Raw genomic sequence first — 22,226 nt, forward strand, 5'->3', positions numbered from 1 at the left:
CCAACATGACTGCCTGCCTGCAACCTCTGGCTGAAGATACACAAGGGCAGGAATCTGAGTGTATATTTTGTTTTTATGTTTATATTAAATTTTTTGTAAAATAGGAAAGATGTATCCTGATCAGTGGAACTGGAAGGCCAATGTTCCCTGGAGGAACTGTTACTGAGGTAACACCAGTGGAAGAAGGAAGGCAGGGAGTTAGGCTGGAAGTAACTCAGCCACATGGACAGAGCAGTGCATGGGATCTAATACCGTTTTATGTGTTTGATTTAAACTACATTCAGATTCACACTTTGTGATGAAACAGAGCTCAGCCTATTAGGCAGGCTCCTCTGTGCCCAGCATAGTTCCTCAGCAAATTTGAAGATCTCCAGGTCTGTCAGGGAATCGGAAGGGTGGTGGAAGGAGGAAAAAGCTTCCCTCAGAATAGCTGATGCCATGATAGCAAGTGTAAATTAATGCCAACCAAATCAGTGCAAGATGTGATCTGGCAGCTCCAGGTGCCAAAGGGATCCATGCCATTATCTTTGCTGCCCACGAGGCTGAACCAGCATATGGTTCTAGTGCACTGGCAGTCCAGCATGTGCCCACTCACCAACCCAACACTGGCTCTGCAGCTTCCATGCCATTCATCTAAAACATACCCCTCCCCGTGCAGCCACTCACCCTGCCCCTCCACTGACAGTGATGCATTGGGAATATCATTGGTTGTGAAGCCATGGGAATTCTGTATTAGCTTCCCCCCTTCCATCAATTTATAAGGAGGAGGAAGTAACGTGACCTTTATTATTTCCTCCTACAACCTGCAGTTTTTCAACAGCTGGTTGTTAAAAGCTCTTCAGTCCTCTAGGCTTCCCAGTCAGAAAGGGCAGATCAGGGGTCGGCAACCTTTCAGAAGTGCTGTGCTGAGTCTTCATTTATTCACTCTTATTTAAGGTTTCGCGTGCCTGTAATACATTGTAACGTTTTTAGAAGGTCTCTTTCTATAAGTCTATAATATATAATTAAACTATTGTTGTATGTAAAATAAATAAGGTTTTAAAAATGTGTACAAAGCTTCATTTAAAATTAAATTAAAATGCAGAGGACCCCAGACTGGTGGCTAGGACCCGGGCAGTGTGAGTGCCACTGAAAATCAGCTCGCGTGCCGCCTTCGGCACCTGTGCCATACGTTGCCTACTCCTGGGGTAGATCTTGTATCCAGAAACTGTTTTCCTTCTTGGAAGCTTATGTGATCACCGAAGCCTAGAGTTATCGCCTCTGCCCACCGTGATTGTTTCATTCACAAAGCATAAAGCCAAATGCATTTTAAGTTGAATCAGTAAAATGTTATTGACCCCTGTGTGCTGCCTTGTCCATATGGCTGAGTTGCTTCCAGCCTAATGCCCTGTGTTTCCTGTTCTGCTGGTGTCCCCTCAATAATAGTCCCTCCAGGGAAGATGAGCCGTCCACCTCCAGTTCCACCGATCACCATACAATACATGAAAAATCACCCTGAGCACAGTAATGTGCAGACATTGCTCTCCCGCTTTCCCTGCCATGTGACACTCACAGACACAAAATATTCTATTCAATGATAGAAAGCTCTTTATGTGCATAAGGTATGAAGAATGAGGAAACAAAAGCTAAAAGCCAACCATTCAAATACATTTCCCATTCGTTTGCCTTTTTTATTCTTAGTACTTGCAATTTTTTTAAATTGTAGTTCTCAGACTGTATAACAGCTATTGGAAATACAGTGCAAACAAAGGGCCCACAAAAATGGTTTCTGATAGAGGATAAATGATGTTCACATTATAAACTTCCACATTTTTTCATGTGTACATTCATATGTCTGTTAGAGAAATGACAAATAGAACAATTACATTGTGCTGTGTACCCTGCAGGATATCTGAAGCAGAAAAACAAAGCCACTGTTGGTACAATTTAAAAACATTTTGTAATTATCAGTTTCAGTGACTAGTCCCACATCTGAGACCCTATTCCATTTTGCTTCATGCAAGTCTGTGTGCTGCACATGGGGAGAGGACAGTAGAGTTTGGTAATCTTATATTAGGATTAAAATCCTGCAGGTAAATTCTTGTCGTCTTAACATAGTTTTCATAATATTCAAAGTTGTAGTTAGAGTTACAAGTTGGGTCCCATGACATGCCCTGTTTTTTGACACACCACCTTCCCTTCTCCACATTTTAAGAGCTGCATGAAGTGAACTACACACAAGAGGACATTTGCAGTGCACAAGCAGTTTATTAGTCTTACAGTACCAGGAACTATGCTGCATATTCTTTAGTGCCACATTCTGGCACTTTGTAAATTAACCATTTACATACAGACAGACATCTCTCTTTTATAGAGCACTCCTGTCACAGCAAACACAGAGACTGAGCTAAATTCTGCTCTTAGTTATACCAGTGTAACTTTGAAGTTAAAACAGTGAAATTATTCCAGATTAACAGTATTGTAACTCAGAATAGAACAGTTGCCTTATGTGACAGATTTGCAGCTGCTCTGTAATAATTTATGAATATTGTATGTTGGTCTTGTTATTGGATTGTTTTCTGTATGACTATATTGGTTTAATACAACAAGAGTCTGTCTGGAAAAATAGGAAGGAAAAAATATCTCAAGATAACTACTCCTTAGCAAACACTTAAGCTTTGTTAAGGGACAATGTCAGAATGTTTCGTTTTTTGTCAAGACTTTTTTGCCTCCATCTTCAGCAACCCTGCAAAACTGATTTTGATCAGAACAAGAAAAGGTCCACAAAACACCACCATTCTGGCAATGTTAAAAGGGACCCTTTTAAAAGGGAAGTGGGAGGTTGTTTGGGGGAACTGGATTGAAACATGGGACCCCCTGATGTGTCTGAAGAAGTTAGGCCTGCCTAGGTTACCATCAGGGTTGGCAAACCTTTAAGTAAGATAGACATGTGTGTACACAGTTTGTTGTCTTAAAATCCTTTTTCTCTCTAATGGCTTGATCCTCTTGTTAAAACAAGCAATACCTTTGATGTAATAAAGCTGTCTCATCTCTGCATACCGCTGCTCACACATTCCCAAAAGAAAGAACCTCAAGTGACCAAACTCGGTCAGATTTGCTGGGTAAGAAAGGTTGACACACATGATACTGGAGTCCAGGGCCCAATCTAAGAGTGGGAGAACTGCAAAATTCCACCTCAGGTCAGGAAAAGGCATGAGGGTTGCTGCATGGGGGTGCCCGTAGAGAGACCAGAAAAAAGACGGGGCACAATTAGCCCCAAACCAGGACACCCAGGATAATATATTCTTTTGTTTGTTTCCAGATGGAGGCAGTGGGAAGAATACTTTTAGACTAGGTTCTTGTTAGAATTTTTTTCACAGAGTTTGAAGGACATGGTGAATCTCTTTTAGAGTTATAGGTAAGTAAACATCTCACATGTTAATAGATTTTTTGTTTTCACCCAATACCCGTGGATCCGACTCACAGTCAAAGGGCTTGTCTTCACATCGCTCAAAGTTGTGAAAAATCCACACCCTGGAGCGACATAGTTATGTTGAACTAACCCTTGATATAGACAACACTAGGTAGATGGAAGAGTTCTTCCGTCAACCTAGCTACTGCCTCTCGTGGAGATGAATTAACTACAGCGACAGGAGAACCCCTCCTATTGATGCTGTGAGTATCTACACTGAAGCACTACAGCAATGTAACTGCAGCCTTTCTAGTGAAGACATAGCCTAACATAAACCGAAACAGCTGGTAGGATGGCACACAAAGAGAAGAACTAACATCCTCTGAAAGTCGCACCATTCTGAGGAGTTCAGATAAGTTCTAATCACCTCAACATTCAGCACTGGAAGGTAAAGGCCTATCAGTGAATCTCCATGCGACCCCAGTCCTGGGAATGAGGAGAGTCCCCCTCACACTATGACTTCAGAACATTGCTAATATATTCTGGGACATTTGTAAACTGGAAATATTGAGGCCAAGAGTCACATTTGTGATTAATACATTTCACAATGAAATGCCTGAGGAAATAAATTTTCTGAATCTGGCATCTGCTATACAATACTTCACAACAGAGCAGGACATAAAAACAGGTTTATATTGCCCTTTCATTACCAATGACTACGTGAAAGCTACCTGTGATGGGAGCTGTGAGACGAAACAGAAAGCTCATTTTACAAGGTATAATTTATGTAGTTACAGATTCAAAATTATTTTTTTCATGACAGTGAGACCTTGGGTTTTCTGTGGTTTACCAATAAAAATGGGATGCACAAGTGGGCCATCTGCCAGGACACTCAGAAAACGAGTCTCAGGGAAATGCTGATGAAAAGAAATGTTTTCACTGGAGACAAGGGACATACAAAACTATTTTGTTTTTCAAGAAGACTTGAACAAGGAGCTCATGGGGAATTAGTACAGGCTCTGACCCCCAAACATGGGGCAGGCAGCAAAAATCCAAAACATTAAATCTCAGTTTAAATAAAAGAAGCAACAAGGAAAGAAAGGTATCAAACACCAACACAACTCCTCACTAGTACAACACAATTTTTTCAGGTAGTATTCTTTATGGTAAGGGCATATATTACTTCTCCTGAAAGCAATGAGAGTTATGCCCCGGAACCAATGGCAATACAGGTCACAAAAGATCAAAGAACATTTTGCAGCAAGGGACAGCGTAGTAGAGAGATGATTCTTTACGGAGGGTTGGAAAGCAGCTCTGAAGCAGGCTGCAAGAGAAAAACGACATACTGTACTGTGCAAAGCTGGAGCAGAGCAAGACCAACGAAGGCTGAAATCTATAACTAGCAAAGCTACAGATTGCTGTTTAGTAATTTATTTTATATTGCGGTGAGAGAACAGAACAATGAATAACAAAGCAGGGGAATAGGAGTGCATTGACATCTGTCATAAACAGATGGTTAAGGGTTAATGTCTCTTTTACCTGTAAAGGGTTAAGAAGCTCAGTAAACCTGGCTAACACCTGACCAGAGGTGACTCGAGGAGAGATGAAGAGGTGACTCAGTGACTCGAGGAGAGATGAAGAGGAAATTCTAAGCAGATGGAGCAGCACAGCGGCAGAATGACTCCCAACTGGGAAGATGAGGAAAGAGGGGACAGAGATTGGTGGTGCAGAGTGAGTGGGTGAGGAGCAGGCGGATACAAGGTCAGAAGAGTAGAATGGAGCAAGTCCTTGGAGAATTTTAAAAGCCAGGAGGGCAATTTCTAATTACATTTGAGGTTAGCTAAGGAGCTGATGATGATGATAGGGGTTGATGACTGTGGTCGTGCTTTCTGGAGGGAGAGTAGACTAGCTGTAGCACTGTGGACCTCCTGATATTTAGAAGGAAGGGATTTAGGAAGACCATGAAAGGCAAAAGAAAGTAGCATATTCCCCAAAAGCAAACACTGGCCTTCTCACCAAGTCCATCATCCGCAGGCAAATTCTTGAGAAAAGAGTTGTCCCTGGCACTGTATCCTAAAACTCAAAGAAGTAGCTTCTCTCTGAGCAGCTGGGGGATCAGATTTATAAATGAAGGAACTTTTCAATGAGAACATCTCACGATTAGCCCCCAGACATTAGGGTGTGTTGGATTCTGTGTGGCAGCTGACATTAACTGACAGATCTTGTGGAGATAGGTGGTCTCTGAGTCAGCCAGGAACCAAGCCATGTGCTGTTTATTGTTGTATCTCTGTATCACCTTTCCAAAAACTTCAGCTTAAGTACTGTAGCTCTTTTTAAGCCTGTATTTGCATGTGGAAATGGGCATTTCTGTTTGCAATATGGGTAACTGCATGCATAAGCCCCTGTCAGTGGGTACAAAGATGGGTTCGGTTTGTGCAATTTAGGTGCTAACTTTTGAACATTTGTTCGCTTGTATTTAAAAATATTTAAATTTCCAAATCAGAACTGTCATTTGCTTCAAATTGTACAAGAGATGCAAAGATAAAGGTATAAAAATCAAATGTAGCAATTAAAAATGGGAGCTTTTATGTTATCAAAACACTACAGAGGTGCTGAGTCATTCATCAGGAATTTGGCTATGGGCAAACCCCCAAAATGTGTTTGTCTTTTCCCAAACTGTATGGAATCTGATAATAGAAATTAGAAATAAAAAACATCTATTATATTATTTAGGCCATTTTCCTGAGGCCAGTGCAGCAGTGATCCCTACTGTGTATTTGCCAGTCTAGTCTTTAAAAGCCTTTAACATTGGTTCAATTTGCATTTACCCTTCAGATTGAAAACATACTGGTGAATTAGTACTGAATGTTAATTCCTAAACAAACCCTAACCCTATATATCATTAACAATACAGTGTAACTACTTGCTGTGAGTTTGGACTGCAGTTGTTCTCAGGCATATTATATACAATAATAATGCATTTTGTGAGGTTAAAAAATATAAAAGCCAAGGAAATGTTTTCCAGTCATAAACTGAGAGACAACCACACCAAGCTTCTACTCCTCTCCCTCTGTGATAATCATGACTAGTCATGTCCATGGTGAGTAATGAGACTTCTGTGTACACATTGTTTGAGACAAAATTAACAAAGTCAGAAGTATGATGGATTCTGTGGAATAATAACAATCCAATTCTCTCTAGAGACTCCATACATCCTGTGATCTAGGAGACACTGAAAGGATGTGAATAAATAAGTATATGTAGAAGAAAGACTACGTTTGTTGAACAAGAAACAGCTAATGCTTGTAGTTTTTCCCTTTGTGTTTTTTTCAAGTTTGAAGTCACCTGGTAAGAGATAAGAGGACAAAGACTAGTTCCTTGGCACATATGAAGGTGATTATTTTCTGACAAATGGAGACAGTTTTTCATCAGTCAGCTGGTGTAAAACAAAAATAAAAAGACAAAAATATACTACATGATCACTCCAAAAATCAAAGTCGGGCATACAGGAAAATTTATTCAAATTCCTTGAAATAAGTGCAGCATTTCAGGATAACTTTATTAACATATCAGAGTTCAATTGCAGAGATAATATAAAAACTCGATCTCTTCCTTATATTGTGGATTTCATGGACTCATGTAACCCTCTTATAGGTTCTCCCCATTTGAGGGGTGAGGCTCTGGGCCAAATTCTTGGGAGAGGGTTGAGGCTCAGTGTCTTACCATAAACTGCTCCATAGTGTGTCATATATGAGTTTCCACCTCCCAGACTGAGGTGTCAATAGAAGAGGTTTTCGGACAAATTGATACATTAAACAGCTATAAGTTACCAGGACCAGATGGTATTCACCCAAGATTTCTGAAGGAACTCAAATATGAAATTGCAGAACTACTAATGGTGGTATGTAACCTATAACTTTAAAGCAGCTTCTGTACCATGACTGGAGGATAGCTAATGTGATGCCAATTTTTTAAAAAGGCTCCAGGAGTGACCCTGGAAATTCGAGACCTGGAAGCCTAACTTCAGTACCAGAACAGTATAGAACAGAATTAACAGACACACAGATGAACACGATTTGTTGGGGAAGAGTCAACATGGCTTTTGTAAAGGGAAAACATACCTCACCAATCTATTAGAAGTCTTTTAGGGAGGTCAACAAACGTGGACAAGGCTGATCCACTAGACATACTGTATGTAGACTTTCAGAAAGCATTTAACAAGGCCCCTCACAAAAGGCTCTTAAGCAAAGTAAGCAGTCATGGGATAAAAAGGAAGGTCCTGTATGGATCAGTAACTGGTTAAAAGATAGGAAACAAAGGGTAGGAATAAATGGTCACTTTTCAGAATGGAGAGTAATAGTTGTGTCCCGCAGGGATCTATACTGGGACCAGCTGTTCAACATATTTATAAATGATTTGGAAAAAGGGGGTGGCAAAACAGTGAGGTGGCAAAATTTGCAGACGACACAAAACTACTTAAGAAGTTAAGTCCAAAGCAGACTGCAAAGAGTTACAAAGGGATCTCACTAAATTGGATAAATGGGCAACAAAATAGCAGCTGAAATTCAATGTTGATAAATGCAAAGTAACAAACACTGGAAAACAATCCCAACTACACATATAAAATAATGGGGTCTAACTTAGCTGTTACCAGTGAAGAAAGAGATCTTGCAGTCATTGTGGATAGTTCTGTGAAAACATCTGCTCAATGTGCAGTGGCAGTCAAAAAAGCTAACAGAATGTTAGGAAGCATTAGGAAAGGGATAGAAAATAAGGCAGAAAATATCATAATGCCGCTGTATAATCCATGGTACACCCACACCTTGAATACTGCATGCAGATGTGGTTGCCTCATCTCAAAAAAGATATATTAGAATTGAAAAAGGTACAGAAAAGAGCAACAAAAATGATTAGGGGTATGGAACAGCTTCTGTTATTGAGCAGAGATTAAGAAGACTGAGACTTTTCAGTTTAGAAAAGTGATAACTAAGAAGGGGTGTGATAGAGATCTATAAAATGTTGACTTGTGTCAAGAAAGTGAATAAGGAATGTTATTTACTCCTTCATGTAACAAAAGAACCAGGAGTCACCCAATGAAATTAATAGGCAGCAGGTTTAAAAAGAAACAAAAGAAAGTATTTCTTCACACAACACACAGTCAACCTGTGGAATTGTTGCTAGGGATGTTTTAATGGCCAAAACTATAATAGGGTTAAAAAAAGAACTAGGTAAGTTCATGGAGGATAGGTCTATCAATGGCATTTACCAGAACGGTCAGGGATGCAAACCCATGCTCTCAGTGTCCTAGCCTCTGTTAGCTAGAAGCTGGAATGGATGACGGGGACGGATCACTCAGTGACTGCCTGTTCTGTTCATTCTCTCTGAAGTGCCTGGCATCGTCCACTGTCAGAAGACAGGCTACTGGGCTAGATAGACCATTGGTCTGACCAGTATGGCCATTCTTTTGAGTATTGAAAGTTTTGAACTGACTTCAGGTTTTACCTGCTACTTTCTTACTATCATCTGTCTACAATTTTATGTCGAAGTATCTGAGCATGATGTAAAGAAACATTGTCACAATAACCAGTGGACTAGTTTCCGCCCTACATCTCCAGACACACAGAAGTTTTGGAGTAGCAGCCTTGTTAGTCTGTATCTGCAAAAAGAACAGGAGTACTTGTGGCACCTTAGAGACTAACAAATTTATTTCAGCAGAGCTTCATAAGCTACAGCTCAGTTCTTCGGATGCATAGAAATGGAACACACGGACAGGAGATATTTATACATACACAGAACATGAAAAGTTGGAAGTATGCATACCAACAGGGAGAGCTTAATCAACTGAGATGAGCTATCATCAGCAGGAGAAAAAAACTTTTGAAGTGATAATTAAGATGACCCATAGAAGGTGTGAGGAGAACTTAACATAGGGAAATAGATTCAATTAGTGTAATGACCCAACCATTCCCAGTCTCTGTTTAGGCCTGAGTTAATTGTATCTACTAATTGAATCTATTTCCCTATGTTAAGTTCTCCTCACACCTTCTATGGTCATCTTAATTATCACTTCAAAAGTTTTTTTTCCCCTGCTGATGATAGCTCATCTCAATTGATTAGATCTCCCTGTTGGTATGCATACTTCCACCTTTTCATATTCTCTGTATGTATAAATATCTCCTGTCCGTGTGTTCCATTCTATGCATCCAAAGAAGTGAGCTGTATCTCACAAAAGCTCATGCTGAAATAAATTTGTTAGTCTCTAAGGTGCCACAATTACTCTTGTTCTTTTTACAGAAGTTTTTATTTCTTTTCCTCCACTGCCCTCCCCATCCTCTTCTTTGTTGCTGGCTTTATTCTGGTTGTGAAGAAGCTAATTCAAAGAAGTGCAACTAGCACTTTACTGTGATGTGGTGAGATCTGTGAGCATACTGGGCTCCTATCTATCACACATATTACGCTTTAGATTCTACACTGCTTATTCCCGATCTACCAGTACCTGTGGAAGCATGGAGATGCTGTTTACATTGTATTTGCAACAAAAACATCTTTCTTTGGTTAATTCAGTTTTCTGAGCAATGCTTGTTGTCATTACTTCACTAAGGCCATGGCTACACTGGCACTTTACAGTGCTGCAACTTTTGCGCTCAGGGGTGTGAAAAAACACCCCCCTGAGCGCTGCAAGATACAGCGCTGTAAAGCCTCAGTGTAATCAGTGCTGTAGCACTGGGAACGTGACTCCCAGCGCTGCAAGCTACACCCGTAGAGGATGTGATTTACGTGCAGTGCTGGGAGAGCTCTCTCCCAGCGCTGGCACTCCGACCACACTCACACTTCAAAGCGCTGCTGCGGCAGTGCTTTGAAATTTCAAGTGTAGCCATATCCTAAGACAAGCAGAGAAAACCCAACTACTTGAGAATTTCTCATTGATGCTGTCATTTACACTCAGACTATGCACAGTCTTAGAGAGGGACAGCAGTAATTTGTCCATGAGGTGAATACAATGTACAAAAAATAATCAGGCAGAAATAGTTATTCTATCAAAAAGTATGTGCATAGAACAGAAAATCCTTCCACTCTCTAAAGATTTTAAATGTATTTTTTCTTTTTATGTTCAAATGTATAACAATCCTTCACCTAATCACATGTGTAATTCCAGCTGGCTGCTGTGGGAGTCTCACAGTCAAAGACTATGGTCTGTCTACACTACCGACTTACATTGGTATAACTATGTTGTTCAGGGGTGTGAAGCAAAGCAAAGCAAAGCAAAGCAAAAGGTGGGGAGGGATAGCTCAGTGGTTTGAGCATTGGCCTGCTAAATCCAGGGTTGTGAGTTCAGCCCTTGAGGGGGCCATTTAGGGACCTGGATCCAACCCTGATATTCTATACCAACCTGATCCCTAGTATCAGACAGCACTAGATGGTAGGAGAGCTTCTCCCATCAACATACCTACCACCTCTCAGGGAGGTGGATTAACAATGCCAAAGGAAGAGCACTTTCATTAAAGCACTACAGTGGTACAACTGCATCAAGGTAGCACTTTAAGTGTAGACCTGCTCCATGTCTTTGTTGCAGAGTTAACTGAATTACTCCTCTCCAGTTAGCCTACTTGAAGTGAGAGTGGCCACACTGTGAAATAACCCTGGAGTTGCTGCATCTATATGTTTGCACTGGTGCTATACTCACTCATGTGTGGCACTAACACATCTGAGGGGACATCTCATTGCTTTTAGTGCTGCACTAAGCTGAATCATTTATGAATTATTTCCCAGTGAATCATGAGAGAACTTGTCTGTCCTTTCTGGGCACAAAGGGAATTGTGGGAAAGCATTGGCAGTCTAGCAGCACTTGAGTGGCACTAGTCTATGCCTATAATACACAGTGGTCATGTTAGCAGCTGATGATTTGCTCTAACTTGAACTGGAACTATACCACAGTGGGTCAGCCAACTTGAGTTAACAGCACCACCATGCTTAAGGGTTTTAGTGTGTGGATGAGACTTGAGTTAGAGGCTACACTTGAGTTGTAACTTGAACTTGCATTGAAGACAAGTCCAAAGCACTTGCAAAAATGAGATCACAAATGGGTGAAAAAGTGCTTGCACACCATTCTTAGAATACTTCCTCTTGCAGGTGTCCCTGCATATTCAGAGATGTAAGGTAGAAAATTCAGTATTTATGTGGCTTGTAGATCATACCTGACAATTACCCCTATTGAAAAAGACAATCCATTTAAAAAAAAATTAAGGGATGGCTCTGAACTACAAAGTTAGCTTCCAGATCAGAACTTCTCAAAGCTCAAAAGTGCATGGCTCTAGGGTTTAAAACAAAATAGAAATGAAATGTTAATAATTTTTCCCCTGCATTCCTCAAGGCAACTCTCCTAGGTTAATGTATTTCAGTGGATTTAAAGGATGTGTCCCAGTTTTCCTACTCAAATGAATTCTTTTTAAATCTTTCATACATTGCCACATATGCCAAAATGAAAGAGGTCTAGTAATGGACAAAAAGCAATGCACAAAAAGCAATGTACAAAAAGATTAATTAAACCTAATTAAATGTATTGCTTTCACAGACCGATAGAAAAGCAATCAGTCCATGTCATCAAAACAATTTGCATGACAATAATCAGGGTTGGATCCCATGCTAGGCCCCCCCTCCCCGCTTTTTTTAACTGCCTGAATCACTGTGGAGCAGCAGGTATAGGAGTCTATTTGCATTAATTAAAGGAGATCTATACCCTGTAGTCCAATTTAGTTGACAAGCAGATTTAGTGAAATACCAGTAATATAATCTCTCTTGAACTTATTATTTTTAATGAGAATTTACTGTTCTGGTGGTCCTTTTTCAGGTAGAATCTAACACATAAAAGGTTTCACACAATGCTTGCTGCTTATTTTCTTCTCATTAATACATTTGGATGTATGCTTTCACAAATAAATATCCTACTTAGATCTACTTATAATGATGTACTCTTTCAAAATATCCATACATTTCAAATCTCACCTAGTAACCCTCTCCCTCAGAAATGTTTTGCATTAAAATTAATGCCAACCTTTGTGCAAGACTCTTCCCCTCCCCCTACATTATTTAAAGTGATGTTGCAGTATATAATTTATATAACATTTGTGTGTTGCTGTATTTTAACTCTGCCTGCGCAGTGTTCCGAGCTTTACTTGGCTTTAGTAATGGAGGTGGGTTGCACAGGAGGCTTAAGAAATAAATATATTTATAACGACTTCTACAGGGCTTGGTCCTACAAACACTTAGTGAGTAACTTTACTTATGTGAACAGGCCCAACGGTGAGGGGTGATTTTTCACCCCCATTTTAAATCACCATGTGGAGAGGACCCCTATACGTAGATCTGATGCCCTTTGGCCCTCTCTGCCCCAAAAGAGCTAGTCAGCTGCCACCACACTACCACCATCCCTCTGCCGGACTCTGAGGAGGCTTTTCCACTGGTTCAAGGATCCACAAATGGAATGGGAGCAAGCACTGCATAGAAGGCACATGATCCCCACACAGGCCAAGGAGACATTACCTGTGAAAGGCTATACAGCCAGCTGGATGGAGCTGTCTTACCATCCCCATGGATCCTGCACAATGAGCATCCTCCTTTAAGTGGAGAACTGCGGGCAGCTGCAGCCAGGTGAGGCATGGTAAATAGGTTCCCCAGGAGCATTCTACATAGGAGTCCTGCAGCCTGTTCTGTGAAGGGGGAACCTTCCGATGGAATGATGGGGAAACAGCCAGAAAGGAATCTGTGTGGAGTTTTCTTCACCATTCTAGGGGCTTTGCTGCACCTTTTGACTTTAGTGGCACTGCTCAGGTGAGCTGTGAACTGAGTTTGTAGTTTGTATTTTCCTCCAGTTCCAGACCACATTAGGAGACCAATACCAGACAGGGTCAGGGTCACATATCCACTGAGTCCTTGGACAGCCCTCTTCCTTCTTGGGACGATATCCTAATCTGATAAGAGGTTAGTTTTACCTGAATGTGAGTCACTTCCCCTTTCACCCTCCAAAGCCCTCTCAGGTTCCTGAAGCCATGCCTACACTACAAAATTATGGCAATTTAACTTATGCCAGCATATAGCCACCGCAGTTATTTAATTGCTTGTGTGTGTCTACACTTGGCTCCTCATGTCGGTGGTGCACATCCTCACCAGGAGGGTTTGTATCAATTGTATTTTCAGTGTGCAGCATTAGGGGACGGCTCCTAAAAGCCAGCAACAACCAACGTAACCAATGCAGTGTCTACACTGAGACTGCTTCAACGTAATTACATTGACCATGACTCTATGCCGCTCGAGGAGGGGGTGTTATTAAGTTAGCGTAAGGGGGACTTAAATCAGCAGGAGCCAAATTGAAGTGAAGACATTTCCACACTGAGCTCGACACACGGCAGCTTACGTTGACTTAACTGTGTAGTGTAGACCAGGCCAAAGACTGCATATCTTGATCACTGTACCTTGTTAGGTGTCTTGTTAGGGAGGAGAGGGATGGACAGACTTCAGTAAATGAAGGACATCTATGCTGAAGTCTAAAGCTTCTGGGATTTATTGTAGCTGCTCTGACTCTAACCTTAAATACTCTGTATAAGGGAAGCTACCTCCTGATCACCCCCTTTGGGTATGTCTGGCCTGCAAAAAAAGACCTGCACCAGCAAGTCTCAGAATCCCGGCCAACTGACTCAGGCTTGAGGGGTTCACACGACAAGGCTAAAAATAGCAGTGTAGCTGCCCCCACTTGGGCTGGAATTGGGCTCGCTCCAGGCCAAGCAGGAATGTCTACACTGCTATTTTTAGTCCTGTACTGCCAGCCCCGCATGCCTGACTCAGTTGACCCAGGCTCTGAAACTCACTGCTATGGGGTTTGTTTAGACGTGCCCTTTGTGGCCAGAGGTGGGTGTGCAGCACCCTGCCTCTGTTTCCTCTCTTCAGTCTTTCTTGTGGCTAACTGCCCCTGCACTCAGGGCTGGTTTAACAACAGAGGGAGCTAAAAACAATCCACAGGCTCCCAAAATAAGGTCTATCGCCACTACACAAAAGTTCATGTTCATCTCTGGCTCTGATACCATACACAGCGCCATCCTTCTGTCCCCGTCTGCTCCTCTCGAAGCTGCCATTGCCAGCCCTTTCTCAGCTCCTGGCTCTGGCTTGCTTCTCCTGCCAGACTCTCCCTGTTCTGAGGCAGAAGGCAGAACATGTATTGCCCTTCTACAGAGAGCTACACCTGGGTATCTGGGAGAGAGGGGACCTCTGCTGCATCCTAAAGTACGGGGCTCCTGGTCCCAGGCCCTTAAAGGAACAGTGTCCTGGGTCTTCCTCATTCAACTACTAATTCCCTGGAACCGTTTCCTCTCTTTCAGCTTTGGACATTTCATGAGCCTTTGTTTGTTCCAGTGTTCCTGGAACAGGGTCTTTGTGACATGTAATAGGGTATGCTGCCCTTTAAGCCTAGAGAGGGCTCAGTGTCAGTGCAACTGCATTTATATTCTGTCTCTATGGTCTACCAAGGGCTCTCACTTTAGCCTTCTGGCTCTCAACCATCCCTTCCTTCCCTGCTCATTGCTGGCAGCTGGATGTCACTTTATCTCTGGCTTGGAACATCGGTAAGGGTTCTGTTAGTGATGAGGTTGGCATTCTCCCTTACCATTTCTCCTAGAAATTACTTTTCTTATCTTTATGACATATCAGTGACCAAAAGTGAGAGGGTGGGATAGATTATTCTTTAATGACTTCTTCAAACATTTTTAAACACTGATTTTACCTCCGCATTCCCCTATCCTTTTTAGTCTGCCATTCTTTGATGTCCATTGATAAATGAGGTGAAGCTACAGTGCCAATATAGATTTGCTCAGAGCAGAATTTGAACCAATGCTAGCCATTATTCTTTGCGCTTTTCAGTGCCTCAATGTGGCAGAAACACTTTGAAACTCCAGACTGTCTCTGGAGTATAGGGTGTCCTTTTGAAGGATACCCTTTTCAGTCTGCATTTAGACACTCAGACACTTTCCTCTGTCAAGTTTAAAATATCAAACCTGACACAACAGCAAAGACCATTTGTAATAAAGTTTTGTTTGTCTGGGACCAGAAAACCCAAAGTAATATGAACCCTTCTCTGTCCTCTTTTTCCCTTTTAGGTCGTCTTTAGCATTTTCCTCCCAATTTAATAAAGAATTTAATTTCACAAAGATCTTTTAGTGCTTTATCATTTAGGAGACAGGAAGAATTGACAAGAAGATGCTTAAGTGGACTGAACGAAGAGAAGTGCCAATAACTAAGAACATAAAAAGAGGAGATTATCTTGTAGGTGGCTCCATATTGCATAAGGATCTATAGACAGCAGGCATAGATTCTGGTATGGTAGCTAGAATCAGACTTGTGCTAATACACTTCTATTTCTCATTCCTTTGTTTATTTTGTCTTTTATCTCCATAAAATATTTAGCATTGTGGGGAACTGAAACACTGTTCTCATAAAAAGAAATTTATGCAGTACATAGATGCACCTGCTGGTACTTTGGCTCTTACAAAAATAAAATAAGACAACTGAACTGCACATATTTGCTTTTGTTCCTGCCCACGTTATGCATTCTAACAGTAACATACAGCACCTGCCAATTGTACCTATTTAGCAGCGTCTGTTATATCTTCTGGCAAAATGTAGCTTTTTTTCCCCCACTTTGCACATTTATTTTGCTTCAGAAATAAAACATGGGAAAGAGTTAATTATTTGAACTGTACTGCCTTGCCTAATTTAGACTATAAGATCTTTAGGGTAGAGATAGTGGGTTCAACCCATTGTTGTATCCAGTCTTTGCTGGATGCAACCAGAACAGGGGAAACTGGTTGTAGCTCCCTGGTCTTGGGGAGGAGGGGCAGGGTCAGGGAAGCCACTGTGGACCCCCAAGTAGTTAGAGCAGAATCAGGGCTGCTCTAAGCTAAACCCAGGCTGCACCAGCCTCTAATGGACCATCTGACAGCTGTGGACTGCCAGAGTGCAACACATTCCTCTTATGTAGGGGAAATCCCCAGCTGGCTGGTCACGGCATCTTTGTGCCCCCAGAGCAGCATAAAAGGGCCACAGTAGGGCCAGGTCTACACTGCGACTTTAAATCGGTTTAATGGCCGATATACCGATTTAACGCTGTACCCGTTCACACGACGTCGTCATTAATATTGAGTTAAACGGCTCCTTAAATCGATTTTTTACAAAAAAAAACCGCTGTAACAAAGTGATAACTCGGATTAGGGTTCGTGTGGACGGAAATCGACATTATTGGCCTCCTAGAGGTATCCCACAGTGCACCACTGACCGCTCTGGTCCGCAATCCGAACTCGGATGCGGAGTGCCGGTAAACAGGAAAAGCCCGAGACCTTTAGAATGACATTTCCTGCTTTCACGTGTCCAGCTCTGATCAGCACACGGGTGGCGATGCAGTTCAAATGCAAAAGTAGCTCCTGCATTGAACCTTACGGGAGATACTAGATCTGATCGCTGTATGGTGAGACAAATCTGTTTTATCAGAGCTCCGTTAAAGAACAGGAAATGCCAAAGCGTTTGAAAAATAAACTCCAGGATACACAGCGGTGCGTGACAACCGTAACGGGAAGCCAGAGACTCAAACGGATGCTCATGGAGGAGGGAGGGGGTAATGAGGACTACAGCTACCAGTCTCCACAGCAGTCTCTGAAAACTATTTGCATTCTTGGCTGAGCGCCCAATGTCTGTAGCTTAATACACGGTGTCTTGCGTGGTTCACGGAACAGCTCGTCAGTCTCTTCCCCCCCCCCAGCACGTGAAAGAGAAGTAAAATAAATAATTCCTTGAGTACTGTAAATGTCACCCTCTGTGTACTGAATGCTGCTGGCAGAGAGTACGCGAGGTGTTGACAACGGTCAGGATACGTTTGTGATCTCAGGGTCCATGATTGCTGTGCTATGGCGTTTGCTCAATGCACTCCGGGAAAAAGGCGCCAAAGGGTTGTCTGCTGCCTTCACAAAGGGAGGGGTGAGGCTGTACCCAGCACCACCCGGGGCAATGTTTTCTGCCCCATCAGGCACTGTGCTCTCAACACGGAAGTGGGAACTATGGGATAGCTGAGGAACAGCTACCCACAGTGCACCGCTCCTGAAATCGATGGTAGCTTTGGACCATGGACGCAAACAATCGATTTCGTGATCCCACTGTGGACGCGCCAAACCGATTTTATTAGATCTGTTTTGTAATATCGGTTTAAGCTACTTCGAAATAATCGTGCAGTGTAGACGTACCCTAGGACTCAGCATTGAGCCTTGTGTCTTCCTCTCTGTATGTGCGGTACACTGACAGTGCTAAGTCAATAAAGTGATGTTAATAGTCACACAGTAGGAAACAAAATGTGAGCAAGAAGCATCAGTCAGAGAGTATCAGATTGCTGTACAACAACCCAGATAATGTGATATGCTACACAGACAACCAAAACACCAACAGGTACCATTGGGTAGCACAAAGACAGGAACAAGCCCTTTGAATCAGACACACTAAGATTTAAAAATGACATATCTTGTCTTGTAATAAAATAGTGAGATGAGATAAAGCAATTAGCCAAACAATGGTTCTTTGGTGGGGAAAATGGGGAGGCATTCTTTTAATAGTCCCAAGTTTTATAATGGCCTGATATTTTTCAGCTGCTTCTTCAGATGTAGTGAGAGTCAACAGAAGTTTTAATCCTTCATGTATGAAAAGCAGTAATACACACAGTAAAATCAAATCAAAGATCCAAGAGAGTTATTTTTCTTCTTTAATAGACTATTAAATACCAGAGAAAACAACAAATCACCCTCGTGGGGAGAGGGGCACTGGAGTTTCTAGAAGATAAATCTCCAGATGTTCTTACACTTGAATATTTCCATAGGGGCTGCAGACATGTCCGTCTTTTGCCCCTGAAATGGGCCCCATGAAGTACTGCCAAAGAGATCCACATGAGGATTATTCACATTTCCATACATTGAAACATGCCAACAGGGGTGTAGTTGCTTATCTCAGTCCTTCCTCTGCCCGCCAGGCAAGTCTGACTGTGACAGGCCTTGCTGTGTAAGGGCTTTCCAAGGCCACACATTCCCTGCACATGAACAGTAGCTCTTTACTAATCTCCTATATTTCAGGCCACACAGGGTATCATCCTATCTGACACAGACTCACTCAGTGGCACAGTTGTCTGTGTCTAAAACCTTGTGTCCGTGGCGCAGTGTAAGTAACTGCACTATGGACGTGCTGCTCAACATTAACAGCAGTAAGTCTGTCCTTCAGGGAGAGAAAGCAGTGAGGGAGATGGATAATGGATTGATTTTGAGCTGGGTAATGGTGGCAACTGATTTTGGCATGTACTATTGATGAGGGCAATTGGCCTAACTTCACAAATCCAGTAAACACACTAAGAAATCTATTATCTGCAGCCAGGCATTCAGATACCACAGAATATGCTCCAAGGAGAAAGTCTGGGATATAAACCTTAACACACTTAAAACCATCTTCACCAGAGCAGGACATGCAACCAGAGAAGTAGACTGCATCATGGTACAGGCCACCCAAATATCACAAGAGAACCTGCTTTGGTACAGAATTAATCGCCCCGATCACACACCCTTAGTTGTCACCTGCCAACCACACTGGAACCCATATAGGGTATTATCAAACAGTAAACACTCATATTCGATGGGGACCACATCCTGAAAGAATTATTTTCTGAACCCCCTTTTCTGGCCTTCAAACAACTCTCCCAGTTCATCATCTCATCATCAGAAGCAAGCTCTCCAGAGACCAGGATATACCAGTTCAAAGCAGCACCAGACCATGTCCAAACAACAGATGCAAAACCTGTGAACATATCTCCATTGCTATGATGATCAGCACCACCATAATACACCTTTCAAGATACACAGGTCCTGCAACATGCCTATCACAATATGCAGTATACCTCATCCAGTGCACTAAATGCCCCAGTAACAACTATGTGGGTGAAACCAGACAATCACTATGCTCTTGAAAATGATAAAAGCCAACAACAGAGTATCACCTGTGTGGGAACACTTTTTACAAAGCAATCACTCCATATCTGATCTCTCAGCCCTCATCCTCAAAGGAAACCTGCACAACAGGTTTCAAAAGACAAACTTGGGAGTTTAAATTTATAACTATGCTAGACATTAAAAATCATAGACGGAATAGAGACACTGGATTTAAAGCTTATTACAACAAATTATAACCCACTAATCCCCCTCCCATGTTTTTTCTTCTTCACCACCCCCTCATGACTGTTAACAAGCCACTTCCCCTTGAATGGTCTCTTGAAATATGTATTAACTACTTCTGCTGAACAATCTGTTCCACCTTGTATTTAGCTGTGACACCCTGAGTACCTCTCCCAGAGCTCTGTGTAATCTCGAAAGCTTCTCTCTCTCATGAACAGAAGTTTTCTCCAATAAAAGATACAACCTCATCCAGTTTGTCTCTCTGATGGAAACTAAAGATTTCTGGTGAACTGGTGCGCCACTGCATTTTTCACATATAATCTCAAATGCCTTGAATAGTCAAAGTACTTAACGACCTGCTTAACTTTAAGCATTTGCTTAAGTAATATTGATTCCAATTAGACATAAGTAGATGTTTAAGTGCTTTGCTGAATCAGGGCAAGTTCTGTAGGACAGGGATTCTAATATAGGTAACATTCTCTGCTATTGGGCCTAAACTGTTATCACTAATCAAGGTGAAATGGACATTCTCACATGCATACAGAATATTTCCTATTTTAGCCATGATGGATTGTAATATTCAGCTCTTATATAAGATCATGTCATTAAAGAGATGGCCCAACCAAGCTATATGTCCTCAAGGAAAATACCAAATGGGCAATGCTCATTTTGTCCTTCTGAGCCAATGTTCATTCCAAGCAGACAGATAACAGGGAGTCAGGTTTAGGGATTCGTCTTGTCATGTCTTCATACTGCTTTCTGACACATCCATGCGCATGCCATTGCCTATTCATTGCACTCCGCCAGGTCACTGGATGAGCATTCACATTCAAGCAGCTGGCATCACAGGAGATGCTTCGTATTCTGAGGCTCTCTGCCACAACCACAGGTATCATCACTTCTCTAGACTGGGCCAACTCCAGTGGGCTATTGGTTAAGGGAAGTCCAGGGTTGATCTGCACTGGATGGTAGGTGCTTGACTGGTGAGAGCCAGAACACACAGGCTAGCGCTAGAAGGTCATTCTCTACTCTTGTTTGCCATAACTGAACCCTTGTCTGTTTGGGTGACAATGTTTTGGGCTTAATGGTGGCAAGAAAACTTTGTTGTGACTTCAGTCAACTCGGCATCAGTGTTATGTAGCCGAGCAGATGTCTTGGATCTGTGCATTGCCTTGTGCATTTGACTCTATAAGCAACTACCCAGCACCTATCAGGAGGAGCAATACCTGAGAGGATGAAGAGGTTGTGACGTGGGTGGGCTTAAGGCATCCTGTAATATAACAGCAGGCAATGTTTAGAGAAGGAAGAAGCAGAGGCATCAGAAAGTCAATGGAGAGTCTTTGCAGAGGGGGGAGCCCAACAGTGGGAAGTCAGTGAGGCATCTCTTCCTTGGGAGGCAACAGGGAAACCAGTAAGGAGTTCAAGGGACAAGAGTGCATTGGGCAATGAGAAGTATGATCTGTCCAGAAGCAGAGGCAGGAGAGAGAGAGCGCATGGGACCCATTAGAGAATCTCCCACCTCGAATTTCCAGTTTGGTGTGAGCAATTGCAAGCTGCTCTGAAAAACTGCTTGGCTTTGGAGAAAGGCTTTTTTTGTCCAGTTGACTGTAGGATAAATCCAGTACACTTCGAGTGGAGTTAGCTCACATTAGCTGCATTACACCATCAAAATACACCATCCTAAGAACGTTTAACTGGCTTGCTAAGTTTGCTTTCACCCCTAAGGAACCTTTTGCTATAACGATGCAGAAAACTCCAGGCCTGGTCTGTCCATATATATTTGTTCATTGCCATAGATTTGGGGTTATTTTGACTCAGCTACACCCTCATAATGGTTTGGATCAAATACATCCTCAAAATTACAAAATATGACCCAGAGCCTGCAAATTCTCATTCTGACATGCTGCTTCATTGGTATTATTGTCCCATGAGCAAAGATTACTCCTGTGAGTAAGGGATTTCAGGGCTAGTCTCTGCAGAGGTACTTTCAGAAAGATGAGAAATAGGTTCATCTCAAGAAGATCTCTGTACTAGCTGCAACTTAATGTGAAACACTTAGATGAACAAAAACTAAAGAAAAAGAAAAATCTGCCTGTGAGTTAAACAACAAGAAAATATTACTAGTGAGTATATGCTTACCCGCCCCCTCAGTTTATTTGCCTAGAAATGTGAATCATTTAAGGCCAGATTCTGATACATTTACTCTGTTTAGTAATCCCACTGACTTTAGGGGGTCACTCATGAAGTAAGGTACTATTCAGCATGAGTAAGCACATCATAATCTTTAAAGTTAATCATGTAGGGTCGGATTCTTTCACTCATCCACGCACTGAGCAGCTCCTTTCTATCCAAGGAGACCCAGTGAAGTCATTGTATGAACCGTGGCAATTTTTTTTTCAATTTATTATGCAAAAATATTGATGCTTTTGAGTTAAAAAAGATGAGCCATCAGTATTACAGTAATATGGATTATTTCATTGGAAAGCTGACAGCATGTAGTAGAACAAACACTTTGATAAGGAAGATTATGCCTTTTCTTTTTTATTTCTAAAAAAGTGACTAATTCCTGCTTTGAGTGTTTTGATACTTGATCAAACATT

General features: G+C 42.0%; 1 protein-coding gene across 1 annotated transcript in view; it reads right to left on the reverse strand.

Moving 5' to 3' along the window:
• MTUS2 (microtubule associated scaffold protein 2) overlaps positions 1-22,226 on the reverse strand; it is a 545,841-nt gene that overhangs the window by 153,204 nt on the left and 370,411 nt on the right. The window lies entirely within an intron of this gene.

The sequence above is a fragment of the Chelonoidis abingdonii genome, chromosome 1, assembly GCF_003597395.2.
Source record: "Chelonoidis abingdonii isolate Lonesome George chromosome 1, CheloAbing_2.0, whole genome shotgun sequence".
NCBI lineage: Eukaryota > Metazoa > Chordata > Testudines > Testudinidae > Chelonoidis > Chelonoidis abingdonii.